Genomic DNA, 8,206 nt, shown 5'->3' with positions numbered 1-8,206 from the left:
GGCTCAAAGTCCAGTGGCCCCAAAGTGACCAGATGACCTTTCCAGGACTCACTGTCCAGCAGCACTGTGAGGTCCCGCCGCTCTGATCCTCCTGGTTGTTTTGTTCTTTTTTTTTTTTTAGTGTTTGTTGAAAGAGTGAGAAGGGTAAGGGAGAGAAAATTCCGAGAGCTTCGGGAGACAGTGGCGCCAGGTCCCCCCACCCCTCAGTCCTCAGAGTCCGTGCTGGCCCCACCTGCCCCTGGGACTCAAGCCGGTGGCTCAAGGACGGGCATGTCCATGGGGTTCACCTCTTATCCCCCAGTACCCCAGCTCTGCCTCTGGGGTGAGGGCCTGGTCAGCAGAGAGGGGGGCAAGTTGGAGGGGGCAGCCCTGGCTGGGTGCATCCGTGTTAACCTGAACAAACCGGCTCTTCTTGCGAGTGTGCGGAGTGTGTGCTGTGAAATCATTTATTATTCACTCATTCATGCAGTAGCTAAGAAACACCTATGGGGCTTCTACCTGGGTGTGCTCAGGCCCTGGAACAAATGGACTTGCCCCTGGCCCTTGGGGAGCAGGACAGGGCTCTGGAGGAGAGCACCCCCACCGAGCTTGACCCTCTGCCCCGGGCCTTACATGGGCTTTCCCTGCCCTGGGGTTCGGGTTGGGGGTCAGTCCTCAGGGGCTGCCATTCTGGGACTGGGGCTTGTGGGGAAGACCGCCTCCTGGCCCTGGGGGGCCACCTCAGATGGTGGCGTTGCAAGCCCAGTGGCCGCTGGTCAGATATGTACCCACTGCGCCTTCCAAGGCCGACAAACCACAGCCCAGGGTAGTAGGTACACCTGGAGCTGGTTCATAAAAATGTGGATTTTCAGACTAGTTTTAGATGCGCAGGATGTTGCAAAGGTAGCAGAGTTCTGTGGATTCCCGCACATCCCACAATTGTGAAGTTTGCTTTTAAAGTTAAATTTATCTGTTCAAACCTGGGGAAGCTTGGCCTCCCAGCAGGGAGGAGGGCCAGGACTTTCCAGAGGCCTCAGAGACAAGGCTTCTGCTTGTCACAGGAGCCTGACAATGGCTCAAGGTGCAGGCAGGGTGGGACCATGCAGTGTCCACAGACATATGCTGGTCTGGCCCTCCCCTGGAGGGGCCCAGGTTGGGGTGGGGCCAAGCAGGCGTGGCTGCTGGCAGAGTTGCATTAGGCTGGACAAGGGCTGGCTGCTCGGACCCTGGCCTTGTCCTCATGAGGTCCCATCTTCACCTGCCACTTTCTCTTTCTGCCCAGGGCCTGGCGGGGAGCGGAACTCAGGGCCAGGAGTGCAGGCAGCACTGGGTGGGGTCCAGGCCCCTCAGCCTCCAGCCCACAGCTGCTGCTCCAGAAGCTTCTGCACGAGCATGGGTAGCTCCTGGCACCTCTGCTTGCGGGCCTAGGAGACAGCTGCCTGTTGTTAGCTCAGAGAAAGAGGGTGCCCCAGCCCAGACCCCGGTCCCTGTCCATTCTGTCCCAAAGCACCACAGGCCCCTTCGCGCTCCCCTTCACCTTGCTTTCTCTCCCGTAGCCTCTAAATCCTGAGCCATGTGTCCCTGCAGGCCGCCACCCCCCTATGCTGGGCTTGGCCCTCGTGACCTCCTGCAGGAACATCAGATCCCAGGCCTTGCCGTTGCCCTCTGAGATAGCTCAGAACAGCTGCTCGTGGCCAGGTGGGTGATGGTCAAGTCCAGAGACACCCACCTTCTTGGGCAAAGACGACCACTCTTCCTCCATGAACCCAAGACGGACACCCTCCGGAAGCTGGACCCTGGGTGGGCTGTGTGCTGGGGTGCAAAGCCGGCTGGTTCTGCCCCCACTCGCCCATGTCCAGGCCCTGCAAAGGAATGTGGCAGACCAAGCAGGGTCTGAGGTTAGGCCCTCCCCCACTGGGCTCTCCTGGCCATGACCCCTAAAGGGCAGGCCGAGGACCCTGCGGGGTCTTGCCCGGCCTCTGAGCACCTTCTTGTTTGGAAGAACTTCCTGGCCTCCTACCACCAGACCCTGCTGGGAGGGGCCAGCGGGGCAGCCACTCCTGCCCAGCGGAGTGCCTGCCGGGGGTGAGCATTGTCTCAAGTGCGCCCAAGCCATGCTGGTCACTGCAGTGCTACCGAGCGGCCCTGTAGATGCAGGCCCAACCGGCCGTGTGGACAGCACTGTGACGTCCACCTGCTTGCTCAGATTAGAGTCAGTTTCATCGTACACCTATCTAAAGTACATGTGGCAACAGACCTCTTACCTTAACGTTGCAGAGTCAGCCTGGTTTACGATGCTGAGCTCATGCGTCCGGGCACGGCTGCACTGAGGTGTCACCTCAGGCTGGGGTCAGCCCCCTTCATGGACAGGCGCACCCCGTCCTGGCCACACCAGTCAGCGCAGCAGCTGAAGAGGGACCGCTGCCATGTGTCAGGCACACTCTCTGGCCCTGAGCTGCCCGAGGGTCACCACCTCGGGCCCTTCCTCACCAGACATGGCCGACACTTCTTTCCCCCCATGATCAGAGAGGGTGCAGCCCGCATGGAATCGCCTCACGAGCCACGTCTGCACGTCTCCAGGGGAAGTGACTTTGCTTACATTAAATTATTTCCTTTGAGGCGGAGCAACACTAGCTGGCCTGCCGTGGACACCGGCTGGCGACTAGCGTCACGTCCCCCCCAGATCCAGGTAGTTCCCAAGGAGCCAGGTGCACACAGCATGGCTCTGGCTCCACTGGGGCATCACAGCCTGGGCTGGGGCCGTGTCACCGAAGGCCCCAAGCAGCTGTGCCAGGGGCACCAGCTGTCACTCCTCAGCTGAATGTCCAGCTGCAGGCCTGGCTGGGCCGGGCGACTGCGTTCTGAGGGTCCGGCCCCTGGAAGGACACCGGCGCCCATCTGTCCTGGGCTGGGGAATAGTGGGGCTGGGGCGCGGGCCTCTGCTCCACACCTCTGGCCGGCACCCCAGGCCCCACTCCCCAGCCCAGCAGGACGGTTCAAAGCTAGGCCTGTTTCCAAACCTATCGCAGGGCACACAGTTTCGAAGAAGGAAACGTTGTGTGTCTGCAGTAAAGTTGCGAATTACACCTCAGTCAGCCTGGGGACTGTGGCCTGGGGAGCGCGCCCCTCCCTGTCAATCCAGTAAGCCCCAACCACTTCCATGTGCAAAACGAGCTCCGGGGGGTTCCCGCTTCCTGTGTGGGTGTCCCAGTGTGGTGGGAAGCAAAGGATCTCCTCGGAGCTGGCGATGATGAGTGGTCCCCTCGGCTGGCGGGTGCCCGGGGCCAGGCCTGAGCCGAGCTGGGGTTTCGGGTGGGAGGGGACCTGAGAGCCGGGTGTCGTGGAAGCTCCGGCAGGGTGGTGCTGGTCTGGCCGCTGGAGCGGACACGCAGCCAGCCTGTGGGCCTTTGACACCCCGAGGGTGCATCAGGGACCAGATCTGGGCTGGGGCGCAAAGCAGGTGGCCTGACGCGGTGGCTCTGCCGGGCAGTTGGCAGAGGCTGTCCCCGGCAGAGGTGTCTCCAGAGGCGGCCCAGCCCCCGTGTCCAGCCGGGCCTCACATCACAGGCGGTGGGCTGGTTTCATGTCTCTGACATTGAGGAAGGGGCGGGAGTGGCCCCGGCGGTGGGCCCTGGGCCTCGTGAGAGTGCTGACCGCCAGGCTGGGTGGCCATCTGCAGAGGACAGGTGCTGGCTTACCATGTCAGCACTGGCTCGGGGTCCCACGCTGGGGGCTGCAGCACGGAGGCCCCTCCGGAGCCCTGCACGCGGGTTCACGGAGACCCGGCCTTTTCTCTTAGCTTTTCAAAAGTCAGCCTCCGACTCGACCTTGACCAGTGGGGTCCTGCCCTGCTGCTAACTTGAGGCACCAAACTCTCTGTTCTGTACCAACCTGCCCAGGGCTGCCTCAGGATGGTGCTGGGGCCCCCTGACAAGGAGCCCCTCACACCCTTCCTGCCCTCTGACGTCAGGGCTGGCCCTGGGCCCACTACCCTCCCGGTCCCGCACTCAGGCACAGAACCAATATGTCCACGTGGCACCCTGGCGGGGTAGCAGACGCCCTTGAACCCTTGGAGCGCACTCTAAGAGAGGCTTCCCTAAGAGGGCCAGTGCTGAGAGGGACGGCCAGTCACCTCCGCCCCCGTGTCCTTGGGCCATGGCCTCAGGCTGTGACCATAAGTCACCTCTTCTGCGCTGTGGCTATGCTGGCAAGGGCACCAGCCCCCTGAGTGACCCTGATGACCTTGGCCACATGCTCTGGCTGTGGGTGGCATGCTCTCCACCCGCCACTGGACGAGGACCCAGTACCCAGTGTCCCTGCTTGGCAGAAAGCTGACTCCGTGGTGCTCGACAGGAAGTGCTAGACCAGGCTTGGGGCAGCACCCTGCTGTGGCCCCGGAAGCAGAGGAAGTGAGTGCCCTGCCCCCTCAGGAGAGGCCGGCTGGCCTAGGCAGGGTGCGGGCAGGCTTGGGGCCTGCCCCGTGGACACGGGGCTTCCCACCAGCTTCCTGTCTGCTGTCTGGCAGGCTCGGCCAGCTCCTGTGGGGCTGGACACGCAGACACCGTGTCCACCTCGTGGAGCCCAGCCAGGTGCGGTCAATGGGCTGGGGCTCAGTGCCCATGCTGGGGTCGGGTGAGATACCATGGGGGCCTAACTCAGAGGCCAAACCCGGATCTGGAAGCAAAGAGAGCAAGGGCTCCCAGCAGAGGGAGCGGAGGCCTGGCACGGCCGCGGACCTGGGCAGAGGAGCCAGGCCAGCAGGGGCCCCCCTCTACCCCCACAGTGCCCAGGGCTCTGTAGACACTTCAGAGAGGCTCAGACAGCAGCGGGTTGAGACCACCTAGTCCAGGGAGCAGTCCCACATCCCAGAAGAGGTGACGATCAACCCCGGGAGGAAATGGCCAAGCGAGAGGCCAGGAGGGAGCAGTGCGCCCAGCTGCTTGGTGGCAGGGCCAAGCCGGTAGTGGTGTTGGCTCACCCAGGCTCTTCCAGGGAGGCAGGAAGCTGAAAGCCTGCCCCAGCCTGCGGAAGCTGCTTTGCTGTTTTAAGAAAGCACAGGAAACCCCAGAGGTCTGGCCTGCGTGGCTCTGCCAGGTGGCATGTCCTCCTCCTGACTCTGGTGGCATCTGCATCGTCAGCATCTCTGGGGTCCTGCCGGGTGACCAGAGTGGCCATCACTGGCCTGTGTTTACAGTGCTCTGGGTGTTTTTCATTTTTTTTTTCAGTTGAGATGTAATATACATAAAATTTACCACTTTAAAGTACACATTTTAGTGGTTTTTAGTGTTTTCACAAAGTTGCGCAGCCGTCACAGTGATCTAATTCCAGAGCTAACATTTCCGTCATCCTGATGAGAAACCCGGTCCCCATCAGCTGTCATGCACTCCCTCTCCCCCAGGCCCTGTCTGTCTCTGTGGATGGGCTGGTTCTGGATGTCTCCTCACTGGGGTCAGACACAGGCCCTCTGCGTCTGGCGGCTCCCACTCAGGACGACACCCCAGGCTCACACGTGGGGCTTCACGGGTCCCACCAGTCACTGCTGTCCCCTGCGAGGGTGTCTCACAGTTGGTTTGCCTTCATCAGGTGATGGACGTCTGGGTTAACCCCAGTTCTGGCCATGGCGGGCTGTGCACCATCTGATGCTGTGAGTGGCATTGTAGAGTGACACGTGTCCAGGACCGTGTAGAAAGTGTCATGGCGGGATCTCTGTGTGCTGAGGTACCCCTTCCGCCCTGCCAGGCCCTGCCTCCCACCCTGACTCTGAGATGAGGGGGCTGGGAGTGGAAGGGTGAGCTCGCTTCCTGTGCCCAGGAAGCAGGGGCCGTTCCCGGAGCCTCCGCCCCCTGCTGCCCCTTGCCTGGCCCCAGCTTCTCGTCAGCACTTGACCGCTGTGCACCCCTGGGACGGGCCCACAGGCTCTTGGATGAGTGTCCAGGCCAGGGCAGTGCACAGAGATGCTATGCAGCCCGCACGGTGAGCCGGCCCTCAGGCTGCGGAGCTCCCCGCTGGCCCTGCCCAGCCCAAACCCCACACAGGGCGCAGCACACACGTCCGTGACACACCCGTGCCCACACACATCTGTGTGCACACACACGCCATGAGCAGCCCCGCACGTGCACGTGCAAACACGTACCCGCCAGTCGCCGGGAGGATAGCACGCTGGAAAGCCCGATTCGATGGGGCGCGTCGTGGCCGTTGGAGTTCTGTCCAGCGCCGTTTCACCAACTTCGACTCTGTGTTATTAAGCACCGACGACTTTCGAATTATTGCATCGTCCTAGTGAGTCGAATCGTCATGGGTAAGTGCTGGTCCGTCCTGTCCCTAACGAAGCGCCGATGCTTACCGCGCCCGCCTCACGGAGCCAGGCGAGCTCTCGTTCCGCGCGCCGGCACCGGCACCGGCGTTTGCTCAGAGTATTTTCCCGGCGTTTGCTCAGTCTGTCTTCCCGGCGTTTGCTCAGTCTGTCTTCCCGTCTTCTCTCCGCTCTCCTGTCTGCAGCAGGTTTGAGGCAGGTCTCCTGTAAATAGCGCAGAGCTGAATTTTACTTGTTAGGAAATCTGAAAACGTCTGTTTTAACTGATATATTAAATACGCTTTCTATTCAATGTAATTGCTATATATTTGGATTTAGTTGTGTGATCTTTTCTCTGCTTTCTGTTTGCTCCTTTTTTTCCTCCCCTGATTTTCTTTAGATATTCTTATTTTTTAAAATAATTGTTTCTTCATCTATAGTTTGGAAGTCGAACATGCTATTTCTGTTGTCTATTTCTGGTTAGGATCTGTAGTTTTTCAAAAAGACAGGTCAATTTTTTTCGCCAATTCTGAAAAGTTATTAACTGCTACCTTTTCAAATATCGCCATTTCCCCATGTCCTTCCTCTCCGAAACCCCAATTCAAATTCTGCCAGATCCTCTCGAGCTATCTCTTGGTCTCCTAACCCGTTTGCATCTTTTACCTTTAGTCTCTGCCTCCTGCACTGCATCCTGCATCATTTCTGCAGCTGTATCGTCCACATTCCCAACTTTTAATTCAGATGTGTTTGATGCTATTTAACTGTCCATGTGTTTCGTTTTCAATATATATTTTTTCTCTTTTTTCTATTTCACTTTTTTTCGAATTGTCCTGTTCGTTTTTTTTTAAGCGACTTTGACCCTGTTTCCCATTTTCAAGTCTTTTTTTTCTCACACGCATTTTATCCTTGCTATCTCTAATTCCACTGTCTGAGGGCTGTCGAGTCCGTGCAGCTCCCCTGCACATTTAAGGGATGGGGGTTTATGGGAACCAGCATGGTCAGGAGGTGGTGATGGCCGCTGCGGAGCAGGGGGAGTGTCCTAGGAGCCCCAGGGCTCGTTAGCAGCTGTGGGTTCTAGAACTTTCTTGCAGGCAGTCCTTGGCACCAAGACCTACCCCGAGGGGTCCTGCAGCTGATCACTGAGACGTCCAAGGCCGGGGCACAGTCTGGGCCCCACACAGAAGCCCCCGGGAAGAGGAGGGGCTGCTGCTGCCTTCCAGGGCCCTGCTGGACTCCATCGGGTCCTCTGCCCCGCAGGGACCCCAACAGGACCCATCCACATCCACTCTGCGCCAAGGCGGAGCTCGCAGACAGCACGGGTGGCGCGCAGGGACATCAAGGGTCCACCCAGAAAGCGGCTGTGCCAGAGAGCCAGGAGGGCTGGGTGCAGAGCGGGACCCGCCTTCCGGGACTCACTCTGGGGACCCAGACCCCCGCTTCAGCACGGTGAGCTGAGGTTTTAGTCATGAAACACTACAGTGAAGGGAAAACGTTCAAATGAGCCCTTTTCCGGGACAGTGGCTCTTCTGTCCCAGCCGTGGAAACCCCAACGTCTTTCAGAGAGCGCCCGCGGGGCGGGGCGGGGGAGGGGTGCGGGTGCGCGGGGCGGGGCAGAGCTGGAGTAGCCGAGGGCCGTCTTGGTCAAGCGGGCAGTCAGAGCTGCCTGTCGCTGCGAGGGCCGCGCAGGTGACCGTCCTGAGCACGCTGGCACTTCCCGCCAAGCCTGGGCGACCTGCTCCAGAGCGGGTCAACCCAGTTGGTGAGAGGCCCCGGCCCCGTCACAGGGTGTCGCGTTTCACACACTGAGTTTGGGGGTCTGGCCCGCCACCGAATCGTGTGCGGGCCGGCCCCGCCGTCTGAGCCCGGCTGCGGGAGAGGGACAGGATCCCGTGCTGACCAGGGCAGGAGGTTCCCCTTGGGGACGCAGCGGGCCGG

Source organism: Pteropus alecto, unplaced genomic scaffold, assembly GCF_000325575.1.
Source record: "Pteropus alecto unplaced genomic scaffold, ASM32557v1 scaffold74, whole genome shotgun sequence".
Lineage (NCBI taxonomy): Eukaryota > Metazoa > Chordata > Mammalia > Chiroptera > Pteropodidae > Pteropus > Pteropus alecto.
The sequence above is the reverse complement of the archived record's forward strand: the minus strand, read 5'-3'. Positions refer to the sequence as shown.